This window comes from Leopardus geoffroyi, chromosome B1 (genome assembly GCF_018350155.1).
Source record: "Leopardus geoffroyi isolate Oge1 chromosome B1, O.geoffroyi_Oge1_pat1.0, whole genome shotgun sequence".
Lineage (NCBI taxonomy): Eukaryota > Metazoa > Chordata > Mammalia > Carnivora > Felidae > Leopardus > Leopardus geoffroyi.
This window is the reverse complement of record NC_059327.1, coordinates 25,499,284-25,517,619: the sequence shown is the minus strand read 5'-3', so window position 1 is coordinate 25,517,619 and position 18,336 is coordinate 25,499,284. Positions and strand designations below refer to the sequence as shown.

General features: G+C 44.5%; 1 long non-coding RNA gene and 1 pseudogene across 1 annotated transcript in view; both read left to right on the top strand.

The window, feature by feature from the left end:
• LOC123586392 overlaps window positions 1-18,004 on the top strand; it is a 41,226-nt gene extending 23,222 nt beyond the window's left edge. Inside the window, exons 3-4 of the long non-coding RNA XR_006706778.1 lie at window positions 10,829-10,989; window positions 17,719-18,004. This is a non-coding gene — a long non-coding RNA (uncharacterized LOC123586392). The remainder of the gene's footprint in view (window positions 1-10,828; window positions 10,990-17,718) is intronic.
• On the top strand, window positions 3,292-4,911 carry LOC123586386 (annotated as a pseudogene).
• Window positions 18,005-18,336: the final 332 nt, after the last annotated feature.

The following is an 18,336-nucleotide window of genomic DNA, read 5'->3' as shown; positions in this document are numbered from 1 at the left end:
CTTAGTTTCGGCTCAGGTCATGATCTCACGGTTCATGAGTTCGAGCCCCACGTTGGACTCTGTGCTGTCAGTGACAAGCCCACTTTGGATCCTCTGTCCCCCTCTCTCTGCCCCTCTCCTGCTCTCTCTCTCTCTCTCTCTCTCACACACACACACACACACACTCAAAGCAAATAAACTTTAAAAAAAGAAAAAGAAAAGGAAAAACAACAAAAAAGAGAGAGTATCAGGCAGTACCCAAGGAGGCAGCTATTTGAGGTCACGCTGACTGCATTTAGAAGAATTTAGTTCTAAACTAACACCAACCCCACCCCCTTGCCAACCATCACCATCAGGCTTTCTCCTGTTGGGTTTTTTCCTGGATTTGCCTGGTAGAAGGCTCTGAAAAAGTCTGAAGCTTGCATTTCTAAGCTGGAAGGGCATTCCCGCTGTCCCAGTGGATAAGTTAGCAGAGCTCTCGTTGTGATCCAGTGTCCAGGATGAGGTGCTGAGGGTGGCCTGGGGTCTGTGGGGGCACGATGGGGATGTTTGCAGAAGGAAGATGGAAACAGAAAGCTCGCAGGGCCCAAGTGGACTTCTGGTTTCTGAAGTGTAGGGTCTATGAGATTCTGGAGGAAAGCCAGGCATCTTTAGGGATGGACAGCTGTCAGTTTATGACTTTGGACCTTCCACATACTACAGGGTTTTACAGAGGGCTTTCTAAGTGTCACACTCCCTCCTGCCCCCAGGTACCTGTCAACTGCCGGGCCTATTGTTGTAGAGTGGATGTTGTGGGGGAAGGGGTTGTTACAGCAAAGGCTATTGAGTTGAGGTGGATGCCCCGGTTATTGTGGCTTCTGTAGAACTACAGAAGCTTCCCCCCTTGCCCTTTTACCAAGTTAATGCCGACTAACTATGTAAGTCAAGCACAGTAATAGGGCTTCCTGTGCGACTCTTGTGGAACGTTTCCCACATTCTACAGCAGACGCTCCCCGGAATCCATGATGCCTTTCTTCTTTCCACCCCTCACCCAGCCATGTGCCCCAGGAGAATTCACTCCGTGCTCAGCACAAGGCTGGCTCTGATTTGTCTGAGGATGCTTCCATTCCTTTTGACGGTTTCTCTTCTGGGAATGAGCATGTGACCAAATTGTGGCCAACAGAACTTGAGGGGGAAGTATGCCAGAGGTCCTGGCAGTGTATCCTCACTCCTACGAGGAGCCATGGAAAGAAGGTTCTTTTCTTTCTCTAGGCCATGATGAACTGTAGTCTAATTTCCGGAATCTTGCTACTTGCCTGAGGTTGAAGCTTACAGAAGGAGGGGGGGATGAACCAAGAGAATCACAGAGAAATGCAACCAGGGTCCTGATACACGGTCCCTGCTATGAGATAATAGATCTCCTGACTGTCTAAGCTGGTTTAAGCGGGGGTTTCTGCTTATTGCTGTCAAATCATCCTATTGGTACAGCAATAAAAGACAGGCGTGTTTTCTCCCTGTGCTACAGATGAGGAACTTGGAGATTGAAGAGGTTCAATGATGCGTCCAAAGTAGTACAGCTCCTTAGCTGCACGATTTGAACCTAGTGTGGCCCAACCCCTAAGCCTGTTTTCTTAACACACGCAACTTAGAGCCCCTGGTTGACACAATTAATCTGACTCTTGGTCAGAAAGGCGTGGGCCAAGGACGCTCATGCGGGGGTTCCCCAACCAGGTAGCTGACCCCTTGTCAGTGTACTCGTCCTGGGGTTGATCTGATAAGCACGGTGCTTTTGGAGCCCAGGACATTTATAGGAGAACCAGGGATTTAGGTGAGAACAAAAGAGGACTTCACATGAAAGAATAGGAATTTTCTGTGTTACATAAAGACCTCTATTTCATGCTTCATGAGTCACCTTAAATGCCGTTTTCTCAGTGAGGGTTTCCTAATCCCAGGTTTGGTGGCTCATTGTATTATATGCTCTCATAGTACCCTGAACTTCTTGTACTCACCCCAATCATAATTAGGTAATCGTTTGATGTCCGTCTTCCCTGCAGACTATAAATTCCTCTGTCCTCTGTGCCTCCTTTCCTCTGAGCCCGCCCCCACCCAGCCAGTTATTTGGTTTCCACGCCAGGTGACACGAGTGCGTCTGTCCAAACAGACAGGACATCTCCAGGGAGTGGGGTGGTTCTGCGTACAGGGCTGCGCGTGGGCCGGGGAATGGGTCTGAGGCCAGGTTGCAGGAGAAGGCGTGAGGCCTGGGGGTCTAGAGAGAGGACACCACTTTGACAGTATAGAAAGGACATGAAAGGAAACCAGAGATAAACCTCATCTGTTTCAAAATTTTAGCTAGAAATCTGTATGTAGAAAAGAAGCATCTTTATCATCAAGACACACACACACACACACACACACACACACACACACTCACACACACGCGCGGAAGGGACCTGAGCAAACTCTTTTGTTACTACAGTGGAGTTATATAAGATTTTCTGGACTGGTTTAAAAACTTAACTGTCATGTGTAATTTATTTCTTATTGGAGCATACTTTGAGAGTACCCCCAAAATAACTACTACATATGAATTTTGGTAAGATATAATTATTGCTTTGTATCGAAGTGATTTTTTTTTTTTGTCGGTGGAGGTGATGGCGATTTTGGCTCCTTCTAAAGCCAAATCTAGTAGTGCCTGGAACCTAGTAGGCGCTCAGTAAATAAATGTGCAATAAAGGAAGGAAATTGATCACTGATTATACTCGGTTTCTATGCAGAAGGTAAGCAGAAAGAAATAGTTTATTTCAACAAAGTGCATAAAACTAAGGATATTTCTACAAATGCAATTCCCTTCAACCAATATTGGCTGAAGAAGAAAGAAGAGAGCTTAGAGAATGTCAAGGCTGTTGGGGGCAAAGACAAGGTATAAGAATGATGTGTGCCCAGGCCAGTTTGGGGCCCGCTGTTTCTTAGCTTGTTTATCATTATCAGGTATTTATTCAGCACATAATCGTAGCACATGACAGGGAACTGGCGGTGTTCATAAAGAGGTATAAGAAACACCACAGTCACACTGGCCTTTTTTTTTTTTTTTTTTAAATTTTTTTTTTTTTTTCAACGTTTATTTATTTTTTTTGGGACAGAGAGAGACAGAGCATGAACGGGGGAGGGGCAGAGAGAGAGGGAGACACAGAATCGGAAACAGGCTCCAGGCTCTGAGCCATCAGCCCAGAGCCCGACGCGGGGCTCGAACTCCCGGACCGCGAGATCGTGACCTGGCTGAAGTCGGGCGCTTAACCGACTGCGCCACCCAGGCGCCCCCACACTGGCCTTTTAAAGTCAGAATAAGATCGCATTATTCTCCTGCTTAAAGACATCCACCTGTGGCCCTCTGCTCTGTCCTGCATCTTCCCACTGCCTTCTCGCCTCCACCATGGTCATGCTGCACTCCGGCCACAGCCTGTCCACGGTCACTGCTACCTTCCACCCAGCCTCAGTGCCGTGGCTTCTGCCAGAGCCAGCTCCTGATGGACCCATGTGGAGATGCGGGCCCCAGATCCCACGCTGGGAGTCACAGAAGCTCTTATGAGAGACACCAAGAACAAAAAGATGAATCTGGGGGGCGCCTGGGTGGCTCAGTCAGTTAAGCATCCAGCTCTGGGTCAGGTCATGATCTAGCAGTTCGTGGGTTCGAACCCCACATCGGGGTCTGTGCTGACAGCTCAGAGCCTGGAGCCTGCTTTGGATTCTGTGTCTCCCTCTCTCTCTGCCTCTCCCCTGTTCATGCTCTGTCTCTCTCTCTCTCTCTCTCTCTCTCTCTCTCTCTCTCTCAAAAATAAAACAAAACATTTAAAAAAATTTTTTTAAAGATGAATCTGGGAGTTGGTGCCCCACTGGGATGATAATGGAGCCTCATGTGCTCTCTCATGTCCAGAAAGCAGAGGCCCAGATTGCTGCAAAAAAAATTTGGACAGCAAATACCCGCCCATTGCAATCCTTGCTGAATTTTGTTGAGGCATCTGCAGACCTAGCCCTGGGTGAGAACAGCGAAGTGTTGAAAAGTAGCTGCTATGTCACCATGCAGACCATTTCTGGAACTGGGGGCCTTGAGGATTGGAGCCGGTTTCCTACAAAGATTATTTTAAGTTCACCCAAGATGTCTTTCTGCCTGAACCATCCTAGGGAAATCACATACCCATCTTCAGGGCTACTGGCCTGCAACTACATGGTGATCGATACTATGACCCCAAGACATGTGGCTCTGACTTCACAGGTGCTCTAGAAGACATTCAAAAATGCCATAGCAAAGTGCTCTTCTCCTCCATGCATGTGCCCACAATCCCACGGGAATGGGGGAGTGAGCAGTGGAAGGAAATAGCAACATTGGTGAAGAAGACCAACCTCTTTGCATTCTTTGACATGGCCTACCAAGGCTTTGCCAGTAGTCATGGTAACAAGGATGCCTGGCTGTATGCCACTTCATCAAACAGGGCATTCGTGTTTGTCTCTGCCAATCCTATGCCAAGAACATGGGCTTATATGGTGAGCATGTGGGAGCCTTCACTGTGGTGGGCAAAGATGTTGATGAAGTCAAAAGGGTGGAGTCATGCCTGAAGATCTCGACCCGTCCCATGTGGTCCAACCCTCCAATCGATGGGGCCCAGATTGCCTCAACCATCCTGACCAGCCCTGACCTACAGAAACAATGGTTGCAGGAAGTAAAGGCATGGCTGACCACATCATTAGCATGCTGGTCTCCAACCACAAGAAAGAGGGCTCCTCCCACAACGGGTAGCACATCACTGACCAGATGGCATGTTTTGTTTCACAAGACTAAAGCCTGAACAGGTGGAGAGACTGACCAAGGAGTTCTCCATCTAGGATGGAGATGGCCACAACTCTGTGGCAGGGGTCGCCTCGGGCAACATGGACTACCTTGTCTACACCATTCACTAGGTCATGAGTTTCCTCGGTGAGAGGAAACAGAGACCACCTTCTTGTCTACAGCCTCTGCTATTGTGAGATTCACACGGAAGAAGAAGGAGGGTGGATGGTGGTGAGCTGGTCATTTCTTTCAACCATAGTGCTTAACACTCAACCATTGAATGTGTTTCTCAGAAAAGAACGTGTAGTGAAATAGGGCAGAGGCATCTGTGGCTGGTGTCTGAAACTTTGTGGCTCAAAACCAAACTCCTGCTCATCTTTTAGCTGTTCTAAGAGTGTACCTGTACAAGAAAGACATAGTCGCCCCCCAAAGCTGCCAATCATGCCATTGCAATATTTCAGAAGCTTTAACTGGAGCACCTTATGGTGTTGGGGGCACCTCTGTGGATCCAGCATGAGAATAGCACCTACAGGAGGCATTGTGGGAAAATCTCATTCTAACATGAGCAGTCAGCCCTGTGCGTGTCCTCCCATGATTGAGTAAGCTTAGCAACAGACCTTGTTCCAGAAATGGTTTTCATGAAAACCAGCAAGTCTGCAGCAAGGAAAAGATGCTGTTTCCTGTCTTATTTAAGAAAAAAAAATGCTCTTCTTTTTAATACTTTCAAACATTTTCATGTTCTTCTCTTCCCCTGTATTACTACTATTCTTTTCCTTAGGTACCAAGATCTAGAATTAGCCTAGATTTCCACCCCATTCTACTGCTTGGTTGACCAGCAACCCCATCCTATAGGGTAAACTTATTTGAAGAATGAAGAACATAATTTACGGCTCACCCCACACCCTCAGCTTCCTCATCAGAGAATAGCAGAGAGCAGGTCGCTGCACTTGTTTTTCAGCATCCTCTTCACTGATTGTTCGTCTCCTATCGGGAGGTTGCCTCTGCCCCGATGGACCCCTGACTTCATTCAGCGGTCGTGAAGCCTCTCATCTCACACCATGAGCAGGTGATGCAGGGCAGAACCAGGAAAGAGGCTACCTGGGCTTTGGTTTCAACCTTTGTGTGCTGTGAGCTGGGCTCAGGCTTCACCCTTTGGAAAGATAACCACCATCTACTCCAATCAGGTAGACTTATTGCAGCCTGGTTTCTCTGTTAAAATAAAGTTACTGTTGGGGCGCCTGGTTGGCTCAGTCGGTTGGGTGTCTGACTCTTGATTTCGGCTCAGGTCATGATCTCACAGTTCGTGAGATTGAGTCCCATGTCGGGCTCTGTGCTGGCAGTGCGGAGCCTGCTTGGAATTCTCTCTCTCCTCTCTCTTCCCCTCCCCCACTCATTCTCTCTCTCTCTCTCTCTCTCTCTCTCTGTCCCTCCCATGCTCGTGTGCTCTTCTTCTCTCTCAAAAATAAATAAATAAACTTAAAAATGTAATTAAAAAATAAAAAAAAAAGTTATTGTAGACCTGGTGGGGGGCAGGGGGAAGGCATCCTACTTCCTGTAAGATAAAGAGAACAATCTCTCGCCTGTGTGCTCTACCTAAGTCACCAGGCTTTTCCCAAGGCACTCTCCCTCAAAATCTCTGTCCTTCAAGTCTATGTGTCTTTCCATCCTTTGCTTGATTCTCCTGTCCACACACAGTTTTGTCTGCCTGAGGTGACCTCGCTGTCCCCTAGCTAACGCCCACTCAGCCTTCAGAGGTCAGATCAAACTTTACTTCTTCAAGAAGACCTTCCCGAATCCCCTGGAATGGGTCTAGTTGCCCTGCCATCTTCTCTCATGCAAACTCTATGTCCCTTTAAAAGTACTTATCCAGAGAGTAATTAAGTAAATGGGCAATTATGTGTTTAATGGCTGCTGCTCCTCTAGATTCAAACTTGAGGAAAATAAGCTTGTTTCTCTTATCCTTGCTGGATTCCCAGGTCTCAAAATAGTGCATTGTATGGTTTGTTGAGGGAATGAATGAATGTTAAATACAGTTATCTCCTTGTACTCTCCTACTCAGGCTTCTATTGTGGGCATCTCATACTCTGTCCATCCCACAAGAATCAGAGTTCTTTAGGGTTCTGTCCTCAATCCTTGTTTTTCCCTTTTTTCTTAGCCTTCTAGTGAGATTCCACGGCAGCAGTTACCATCCTTACATTCATCATTCTTGCCAAGATCTCTCTGTCTCTCCTGGACATCCTCATGTTGACTTCATACAGGCACCTACACTTCAATTTTGATGCAAGCCCTGTTGTAAAAGCCTCGTCTGGTTATTGCCATAATTTCACGTTGCACTCTCTTCCCAGCCTTCTCAACCACCAGCATCTCCTGAATGCAGACATCTCTTCTTGACCACTGGGCCTTAGCACGGCTGAGTTCAAACAAAGGAAGAGGAGTTGGGGGAAAGATGGAATATAGGCTTTTCATGGGGGAGTAACATGAGGAAACTATTTCAGGCAGCTTCATTTCACTTATTATGTAATCATATTATATTTCCACCAGTGATTCCGATGACAAAATATTCATGACGTAGCAAAATATTCATGACGTTTGTGGAAAATATTCAGAAGCTTTTGATTCAAGGGAAATTTAGTACTTGGGAAAGATAGCAGAAGCAGAATGGAATTAAATCAGAGGAAAAGCAGAGTACTGCAGAAAGGGGAAAAACTTAAGATGGAAAAAGGAACACTTACTAATAAGCGAGGATGGCTGTGAAACATCAAGAAAACGAGAAATGGAATCCTGGTAGAAAATACCTTTAAGTCAGCATGCTAGAACCAAGCTTTCAAAGCTAATTTGTTTCTAATTGGATAGACTCTATAAAGCACATAAGAGGAGAAACTAATTGGTGCAGCGGAAAGATCCTTGGAGTAGGAGTCTGAAGACAGACAGAGACTCAAGTCCCGGCTCTTCCATACGGTAAAACCTCAGTAGAATCGGAGACCAGGAGACCTGGCAGAAAGCTGAGAGGTCATCCCACCCACACTGCTCCCTCGGAAAGCAAGGAAGTGGAGCCCACTTGTGGGGGCACCTCCGAAGCCACATTGCAGGAAGGGACAGAGAGATCAGTCCTGGCGCGCGGTACCCCACACCTGGCTGTCTCACTGGCTTCTTGCTCAAAACGTAGGAGATGCTATTTCTATACAAGCCTTTAAATATGCCATTTCAGTGGGAGTACAATTAGAAGGAGCAGCCACTGGCCGCCCTCATTTATGAAGCCACGCTGATCAAGTTAAAAATAGCAATCATCATCAAATTACACAAATTGACTTCCTCCACTTCTCCAGAGCTGTTGGAGAGCCTAGAAGAGACCTGAAACAGAGCCAGAAAACTGAGGCGCAAGTGGTGATGCACAAAGCCGTGAGGAATAGTTAGAAATGCTTGTTTTCTCCGGTGACGATACATTAAGCGTGCATTAAGGCACTCAGGTAGGGGCTGCGGTGATTCAGACAGACCTTGGTGAAGTCTCTCCGTGAGCAAGATGAGGCGGCCAGGATAGTCCCTAAGGGGACTTACGCACTATGGCTGACATAAGTTCTGGGCTCAATGGGGACCCAAGGAAGAAAAGGCAATATCTCCCATGGGAGATGCACTCATGACCATTATTGTTAGTCCAGAAATATGTGGAGAGGCTCTTTTAGAGTGAATACAGGCTGACTTATACTCAAAATGAGGCGAGAGCATGAACTTAGCTTGCAGCATCAAAAGAAGCAAATAAAATCAGGGAAAGCATCTCTGCATGGAAAGTTAATCCAAAAATTATTTGCTGTAAACGCTATGGACTCTTTTTTTCTCACACACAAAAAAGGATAGATTATCATTTGACTCGGACAGTTTAACTGTGCTAACTAAGGTTTTCAGGGCTCATTCAACTCATTTTATGAGTTATTTTTACAAAAACCCAATTACTTTAAAAATTGACTGCAAGCGTGCATACTTAAGCACTCCAAAAGCAGACAATTAGCGCTTATAAAACAGTGAATCATACTGCAAGGTGTCTCCTAAAGACTGACTGTTCTTTGTAGTTACTTTGGGGAAACTCTGATACTTACAAACTTGTAACTTGCAAGTAGTCAGGAATAGCAGCAAAACTATTTTTAGAGCAAAAACATGAACCCTGGCCACCACCAGCAGAGGGCAGTAACAGTTACCTGTCCTTATTTTAGTCTGAATACAGTTTTGCCCCTGACATTAGCCATTAGTCTAATGTGTGTTTATTATATTCACATTTAGTATGTAGGTACTTTTGTGAATGTTCTTTATTCCGTTATCTCCAATAAATGCAGAATAGAAATAAGGGCACCTGGGTGGCTCAGTCAGTTAAGCCACGGACTTCGCTCAGGTCACGATCTCACAGTTGGCGGGTTCGAGCCCCCCATCGGGCTCAGTGCTGACAGCTCAGAGCCTGGAGCCTGCTTTGGATCCTGTGTCTCCCTCTCCCTCTGCCCCACCCCGCCACTTGCGCTCTGTCTCTCTCTTTCTCAAAAATGAATAAAACATTAAAAAAAATTTTTTTAATGCAGAATAGAAGTAGAAACAATAGAAAACATGGAAGAAAATCATGTGCAGAAGACATTACGGCCCATAGGAACAATTCAGTATCACAAAAAGAACATGTGGAAAGAATTACTCTAATCCGTTGATAACATTTAGCAAACAATTAGGAAGAATAAACTACCCAATTGAAATTTTTACAAAAGGAGGGGAGGGCTTGGCAGGTGTAAGAAAAAAAGGCTAGTAGGTCGTGCAGCATTTCAGCATGGTGAAAGGAGCAAGCCTCCAGGGCTTGCTGAGAAGGCCTGATGACAAGCAACAGATGCCCAGGCGTCTTCGGGCGTGCACACTGTGTAGGTCAGGGGTGCCGTGTCGACAGCAGATGGAGTAGCTGCGAATTTCTGCAAGAAGATTCCGTCCCACACAGGGCTATGGGGCTCAGTGAGGGGAACAAGAGCTGAATTCAGCTCCCTTTACCACCTCAGCTCGTGACCAACCTGCAAAAACAAATTGATTGCTGGGTAACTCCGGGGCATGTGCCAATCATCCTGGAGAGGGGCCGTGTGCCCAACAAATTTTCCGCACAGTTGAAACTGATCTGATTTGGAAATGGGTATCAAGTAGAAGTTACACTGCTGAAGGGGAGCAGAAGATGTCACCCCTACGTATGCCACGTCGGCATAAGGATTATTTGGAGCTGAAGGCACCCGAAAAACAGCGGGAGCAACAACGTTGCCCTGACCTCCCCTTTTCTTCCGGGAAGCAAGAGATAAAAACTCCCCTGTGAAAAATGTCCTCTCGGTATCAGGAGGAAAGAAACATTCTTATCACCAGAGAGGAGGCCGGGAAGATTCTATACACACAGATCTTGTGAAATAAATTCTCCTCTTCCTTTGGCTTCCCCAGGTGACTTAATTACTTTTTCATAATTGCCTGCCTTTGTTCAGCTTGGTATAAAATAATTTACATTTTGCCACTTCTTTGAGTATTTGGGTTTTTGTCTGTGGGTGGAGGCTTCCATGTACATGTAAAAATAAATGCATACGCTTTTCTCCTGTTCATCTGTCTTATGTCTGGAGACCCCAGAAGGGGAGAGGTTAAGTTTTGCCTCCCTTACATTAGCAACGAGGAAAAGACCCTATCTGATTTTAAAGGTCTTAGAAGAATGGTTTGTTCACCTATGGGATGACGACACATTGGAGGACCATAGCCATAAACTTCTCCTAACCATTAGAACCTACATGGGGGAAAAAAGCCTTATTAACAGCCTTTTATGACCTGGTTGGTTGTATGCATATATGGTCACCAATATTCTCTCCTTGGATGCCTACACTCTCTGCTTCTCCCATTCAAGTGCGATCTATTTCCTCTCGCCTTGAATCTGGACTGACCTTGCACCTTATTTCACTTGTTTTCATTTCTGTCCATGTCGGAATGCAACAGAAACGACATTCTGGGTCTTCTGAGCCCAGGATTTAAGAGATTGGCAGCCTCAGCTCGCTCCCTCTCTCTCAGGAGCCAGCTGCCATGTGAAAAGCCCAACTACACGGAGATCGACGTGCTGTGAAGCAGCCGGAGCCAGCAGTGTGGACAGATCATAGGGAGGAGAGCCAAGACACCTGGCTGGTGCCCCCAGCCCGTCAGCCAACGGAATGCAGACACACAAACAGCTCCAGGTATGACCAGCAGGAAACCCACCAGGTAACCTGCAGAATCATGAAATTATAAGAAACTGCTTTTGTTTTAAGCCTGGAAGTTTTGGGGTCGCTCATTTCGCATTTCTGTAATGACAAATGTGAAAACAAAACCAAAAACAGATGCCTGTATGAGATTTCCTGGGAAGGTCAGCAAAAAACCCAAAGGTGAGGTAACAAAGGTAAGAAGAAAAATTTCGAGTCGAACTTTTGAAAACGGAGCGGGCTGTGTTGTCACTGGAGAGACAAGACAGATGACCGTGGCTGTGGGCTGTTGGAAGGGATTCCTCTTGGGTATAGGACAGTGGCGTAGATCAGTGGTTTTCGTCTACTTCAGTCATGGAACTCCAATAGACACAATTGACAAAATACTATTTTATTAGTAAATTCTTTTTAAGTTTAAAGCATCCCTTTCACTCGTTAAAAGGGCCATCGATGAGATCAATACATGAATTTTAATGAAAACAAATTGTAATGGCATCTATACTTATAACCTCACTACCCACTTCTTTTGTTTTTCCTTTTTTAAAAAAATTTTTTAACATTTTATTTATTTTTGAGAGACAGAGAAGACAGAGCATGGGCAGGGGAGGGGCAGAGAGAGAGGGAGACACAGAATCGGAAGCAGGCTCCAGGCTCTGAGCTGTCAGCACAGAGCCTGACGCGGGGCTCGAACTCACAAACTGTGAGATCATGACCTGAGCCGAAGTCAGACGCTTAACCGACTGAGCCACCCAGGTGCCCCTTTCCTTTTTTTTTTTTTTTTTTTTTTTAATATGAAATGTATTGTCAAATTGGTTTCCATACAACACCCAGTGCTCATCCCAACAGGTGCCCTCCTCAATGCCCATCACCCACTTTCCCCTCCCCCCCAACCCCCATCAACCCTCAGTTTATTCTCAGTATCCACTTTATTTCTATATGTTACTTTGAATGCGCCATATCCTGAAAATTCTAATTAACCTAGAAGTATGCGGAGAGGAACTCAAGTTCGGGGATTTTGCCCCAAAGTAGAGGAAAACATCCCCAAACATCCCAAGCAGGACATGGTAGCTGCTCAATTAATGCTTCCTAAATGTGTAAAAAAGGAGGAGGCTTTAGGAATAGAGTTCTGGTCAGGTGCCTTTTTCCCAAAATGATCATTTCCATGGTAGATAGCAGTGATGAAGATCTCTCCAGTGGACGTAGTCCCAATCCGATTCTCTTCACTCATTTGTTTAGTTCTAGAACCATCTAAAGGAACAGGCCCCTCTTTTTTTTTTTTTTTTTAATCTATTTGAGGTGTAAGGAACTCTCAGCCTCCCTTCTCTGCTTCTTTACCAGGAAGGTCGGCTTCCAGGCAGTGGAGACCAGCACCTTAATCAGCCTGTTGTTCCTCGTCTTGCTTGAACACAACCAATAGAGCTGTTTTTATTATCTTTGCCCTTCCCCCCCCCCACCCCCCACGCAAACCACACTTGACGCCTCTTCCCAAAAGGGATAACTTCATTCATTTCATTTTCACTAATTCGAATTGAATTTCATTCATTTTAAATTGTGGATGCTTGGGTGTTAAACCCAAATCAGTGGCCTTACTTTATAGCCTCCTGTGCTAAGAATCTCTGAATAGTGATTTTTGTTTCACCGCAGCTGACAATCCTAATTATTGGGTACCTGTTTTGTGGAAGGATGGAGCTGGTGTTCACAATCGGAGGCTGTGGATTCTTTCTGCGGTGCTTGGTCTCAGCCTTTGAGACAAGCACGGATACAGAATCGCTTGGGGGTCACTGTAGCTGACTTGGTATTTTTAGCTGAAGCTATTTTTACTGAGGATGCTCTCTCAGCATCGGCAGATGTAGCGTCCTGTGATGTAAAATGGCTCCACTGATGAAACATATTTCTCCCCCTTCCCCTGCCACTTGCCGAGACTCGGGTGGCTGAAGGAGACACGGGGGAAGGGAGGAAGAAAATGCAAGAGACAGCAGCTGCAAACATAATGACCTCCAGCAGATTGCTAAGAGGAGGTCCTTCTGGGCCAAGTCGGAGTCTCAATGATCTTGGAGGAGGTTTCCTGGAATCTTTTGCTTTGTCAACCCATCTGCCCTCCCCACCGTCCTCCCCGGCACTGGGTGCATTATCTCTTTTAAATGCCGCTTATCACTTTGCACAGCAACTAAGAGTGTATGTGCTGCGTGCTCACATGTGCCCTGAGCTCCTCGAGGGCGGGACTCTGTCTTGGACCACCCGTGTCCCTAGCTTGGTGGGTATGAAAGAAATGCTGGCTGGAAGGATTCTCAAATAGTGCCCTTTCGCTTGCCCTCAATCCACGGTTTGCAGCGTGAATCCTGTTTCAGATAGCACCTTAATATCAAAGCACTTGAAACTCGAAGCCAACAGTAGGGTCCTAAAATCTGCATAAACATTTATCCTGTGATTCATTAAGTGCTGGATCTTTTGAAGGTTTGTCCATTTCCTTGCTCACGTTTGGTCCTTGAAAACAAGTAGTTACATGCAATTATTGTTTGGTGGATAGAGTTTTAAAAAAGTAAATATACATATAGCCCCAGGCCTTCTGGCTTTAGAATATAAGCACGTGATCTTCGCACACCCCACTGGGGGGCCGTCTCTGAAGGCTCCTCGCGGCCCCAACCCGGCTCCCTCTGGCAACATCCATGGACACCTGTTGAGTCACACCCTTCCTTCTTCCTCTTCTCTTCTCTTCTTCCTCCTCCCTTCGGAAGATCACATCCCCCTCCTTTTACTGCCTCAACTCTGCCAATGCTTTTTGTAAGCCACTCCTTCCTCTGACTGTTCTTTTTACCTTGACTTATTCCACCCTGTCAGACACGAGGGCATCTATCACCACCCTTTCCCCACTCCCTTTCTAAGGTAAGGGGGGGAAAAGCCTTAACTTAGAGATGAAGAGCGAAAAAATAGCAACTGTGTTAAAAAAAAAAATCCATGTGTTTTCACAAGCAATGATATGGCAATAAATAGTGCCACTGATCTTTTTTTAATGTTTATTTCTTTTTTAATTTTGAGTTTTTGAGACAGAGAGAGACAGAGCGTGAACGGGGCAGGGGCAGAGAGAGAGGGAGACACAGAATCCGAAGCAGGCTCCAGGCTCTGAGCTGTCAGCACAGGACCCGACGCGGAGCTCGGGCTCACAAAGTGTGAGATCATGACTTGAGCTGAAGCCTGACGCTCAACCGACTGGGCCACCCAGACATCCCGGCCACTGATCTTTAAAACCCAGAAATGTCCTTCAGAATCAGCGCAGTCCTTATCCATCTCCTCAGCCTCGTGAGGGGAAAAGCGACTCCTTTTCAATTGCCCACAGAGTTTACACTTACAAAAAAAATTACTCCATAGTTTCTTTTCATTTTCATATTTAAAAATTCCTGGTAACACAGTGGTATTTTTCTTAGTGCTTTTGTTTGTCAATAGCTAGCATTTTAACTGCATGGTAGATAGAGGGAAGACTGGTCTCAAAGACCAGCCTGCAAATTCTTAAAACATTGTTTCCACGGAGAACTGTGTCCTAAGGTCCAGAAAAACCGATTGAAAGCATAATTTCTGAACATGGTGTTTGCGATGTGGATAACAGTCCATGGTGATTAGTCCTTGTATTCAGAAAAATCGGTCGTGCTGCTAATTCCTAACTTTCTTCTTGTGTGGCCATTTCATACGGGTAATTTACTCTATCTGGCTTAGTTTCCACTTTACTTGATAATCTTTTTTGAGATTTGAAACAATTTTTCTACATTCAGCGACCTAATCCCTCAGTGGCACACACATGCACAAAAATCATATCAAATAGTCAGGGACTTAGAATATTGAACCTTATTAGATGTCCATTTTATTCTGCCATATGGTCACCCATTATTTAAAAAAGGGAAACCATAGACATAAAGCAAATTCCTTTCTATTCTACTACAGACTGAATTTTTGGTATTCAGTGTTTCTGAGTAATGTGCCTATTTACACTAATTCACTTTATGCTTAATTTATATAATTATTATATAATTTTTATATTAATGTGTGTATTTGTATCCATAATCATATATGTGCTTGACTATATATCTTATTTTTATTTGTGGTTTTCTCTTCTGTGTTATAAAGGGTGAACTAAAAAATTACAGTTGAATAAAGATCTCATTTGTCATTTACAAAATAATTTATGAAATTGTATGCCACTCCGCTGAGAGGCTGGAGCAGGAGGGACAACCTAGTTGGTCCCACAAAGCCTGAGGTGGGTGCTTCTGGCCCAAATTCTAATGTGCTCAGCCAGAACGCAAATACTGGAAGGTGTTGTCCTGGAAGGTAAGCTGAGCTAAAAGCTGGGAAAGTAGGTCTAAGGCACATTGTCCGTGAAGAAGACCAGAAGAGAACCAGGAGCTGAGGTTCAGAGTTGGAAAGGAGAGGGTGAGGGGGCTCTGGGGAGGTAGGAATTCAGTTTCTGGAGATAGCGTGCCAATGCCTGTATCCTGGGGCCATTTAAAGGGGCCAGAGACCTTGAGTTTTTCCCGAGAACTCAAATTTGGTTTAACATTTTAAAATTGACCCATGAAAGTAAATATATCAAGAGTCTAAGAGAAAATATGTGATCATCTCAACAGATAGAAATAATCTACCCATCCACCATAAAGTGTTCCAACAAACTCAGAAGGGCACTTCATCAACTAGATACAGTGTATGTATGAGAAACCTACATCTAACCTCCTAATGGTAAAGGACAAAACAGGAATGTATGTTTAACCACATGTATTCAGTACCCTACAGGAGGTTCTAGCCAGTGCAATAAGGACGAAAGAGATACAAAAGGTATTCCGATTTGAAAGGAAAAAGTGAAATTATCTGTCAATTCACTAATGACATGCCTGTGTTGAAAATCCTAGGAAATCCACAAAAAATGTGTTTAGAACTAATATGTGCATTTAGTAAACTTGCAGGATACAAGGTCAATATACAGAAAATCAGTTACATCCCCATACAGTAGCAACAAACAAGTGGAGATTACAATTTTTTTTTAATTGTTTATTTACGAAAAATTTTTAATTTTTTTTTTTTTTCAACGTTTATTCATTTTTGGGACAGAGAGAGACAGAGCATGAATGGGGGAGGGGCAGAGAGAGAGGGAGACATAGAATCGGAAACAGGCTCCAGGCTCTGAGCCATCAGCCCAGAGCCTGACGCGGGGCTCGAACTCACGGACCGCGAGATCGTGACCTGGCTGAAGTCGGACGCCTAACCGACTGCGCCACCCAGGCGCCCCAATTTACGAAAAATTTTTAAAGACCACTTATAATACTAACAAAAATATGAAATATTTTGGGATTCATCTTTGAGAAGACGTGTAGGGTCAGTTCATTGAAAATGTCAAAATATTGCTAAGAGAAAGTAAACACCTAGACAAATGGAGATATATACCATGTTCATGGGTCAGGAGACTCAATAGCCTTGTCTATTGGGATAGTGGTGGATGTACAGTAATAGTTCAGAATGTCAGTTATCCTAAAATTGCTCCATAGATTCAATGCAGTCCCAGTGGACTTTTTTTTGGTAGAAATTACTAAGCTGGTGATATAGTTTATAAGGAAATACAAAATATTCAGACAATTAAAAAAAACTTTGGAAAGGAACAAAGTTGGGTGACTTATACTATTTGACTTCAAGGCATATTGTAAAGCTAGAGCAATCAATACAGAACAGTCCATAACAATAAACGAACTGATCAATGGAGAAGAATGGAAATAGATCCACACACATATGGTCATTTGTTTTCTTCAAATTTTCAAATGGAAAGGGCAATTCAGTGGAGACAGAATAGTCTTTTCAACCATTGGTGCTAGATAATGGTGCTTCATATATCCATATGAAAGAAAAATTAACCTTGCTATGTCTCTCTCTCTCTCTATATATAAAATATATAAATTAATTCAAAATTGATAAATCTAAATATAATGTAATATAAAATGATAACTGTAAAACTCCTAGAAGAAATAACAGAGGAGAAAATATTTGTGACCATGGATTAGGCAAATGAAAAATTGATAAAGTGCACATCATCAAAAATGATTTCTACTCTTAAGAAAGTTAAGATAATGAAAAGATGAACCATAGCATCCAGAATATGTGGCGAATCTCAAAAGCACAATTATAAGAAAAATAACCCAATTTAAAATTGGGCAAAAGATTTGAATGGACCAAAGAAGACATATGAGTGGCAGATTTATGCATGAAATGATACCCGGTAGAATCAGTCACTAGGAAAATGCAAAATAAAGCTGCACACCCTTATCAGAATGTCCAATATTTAAAAGTCTGGAAGTTGATGAGGATACAGAGGACTGGAACTCTCATTCACTGCCATTGGGAAGGTAAATGTTACACTCAATTTGGAAATACATTTTGACAGTTTTTTTTTTTAAGTTTTTATTTAAGAGAGAGAGAGAGAGAGAGAGAGAGAGCGTGCGCACAGGTGGGGGAGGGGCAGCGAGTGCAGGAGAGAGAGAATCCCGAGCAGTCTCTGTGCTGTCAGTGCAGAGTCCCATGCAGGGCTCGAACTCGCAAACTGTAAGATCATGACCTGAGCTAAAGTCGGCTGACAGTTTCTTAAAAAGATGAAAATACACCTACCATATGATCTAGCCATTCTATTTCTTGTTATTTATTTAAGAGGAATGAAAGCATATGTCCAGACAAAGATTTGGACACATATGTACGTTTCAGTGTTTTAGGTAACAAGCAAAAACTGGAAACAAGCCGGATGTTCATCACGAGAGGAAGGGACAAGCAGCTGACGGCGCGTCCATATAATAGAACGGTGCTCCGCAGAGACCTGAGACGCAACAGCGTGCAACAGCATGGCTGGATCCCCGAATGAACACGCCGAGTAAAAGAAGTTGGACACACACACAGAAAGAGCACTTCACGTGTAGATTTCATTTGCCTAAAATGCTAGAGACTGCAAATTAATCTCTAATGACAGCAAGCAGATCAGCGATTGCCTGGTGTGAGGGGAAGGGCTGGGGCGCGGCGGGGTTGGGGGGGAGGCATGAGAAAACATTTGGAGGTGATGATTATGTTCCCTAGATTGATGGTGGTGATAGCTTCATGAGTGTTCACCTGTGGCAAAATTTATGAAATTTTGTAATTTAAAATTTGTTTTAATGTGTGTTTTTCAGAGACAGAGATAGAGCCAGAGTGTGAGCTGGGGAGGGACGGAGGCAGGGGGAGGCACAGAATCCAAAGCAGGCTCCAGGCTCTGAGCTGTCAGCACAGAGCCGGACGCGGGGCTCGAAATCATGGACTACGAGATCATGACCTGAGTCGAAGTGGGACACTTAA